The sequence below is a fragment of the Fukomys damarensis genome, unplaced genomic scaffold (assembly GCF_012274545.1).
Source record: "Fukomys damarensis isolate Sample0158 unplaced genomic scaffold, DMR_v1.0_HiC HiC_scaffold_2, whole genome shotgun sequence".
In the NCBI taxonomy this organism is placed as follows: Eukaryota; Metazoa; Chordata; class Mammalia; order Rodentia; family Bathyergidae; genus Fukomys; species Fukomys damarensis.
In genome coordinates this window covers 44,407,564-44,407,877 of record NW_022900914.1, presented here as the reverse complement: position 1 = coordinate 44,407,877, position 314 = coordinate 44,407,564, and positions in this window count along the sequence as shown.

Sequence of the window (314 nt, the reverse complement as noted above, 5' to 3'; positions counted from 1 at the left end):
CGTGCTGTTTGCTCTAGGAGGAGCCTAAATGACCGCTTCCAGGGTTGGAGGGGATTGTGGTGCGTAAACAGGATTAACTCTCTCGCCCCCAGCTGTGCTGATTTGCGCTGCGGCCTGAGAGTCGGGAGCAGCCCGGTAGGGCAATGGGACAGCTGGTGACCCCGGAGCTATCTCTGCAGCCTGTTTTGCTGCCGAGTGCTGTGGGGGGCCACAGCCTCCGGGGCCGCAGAGCCGACGGCTCCTAGCTGCTGCCTCCCTGCCACCCCCTCCTGGTCCCTCCCTGCGCGTCCTCTCCGCCCACCGCGCTCCGGCCG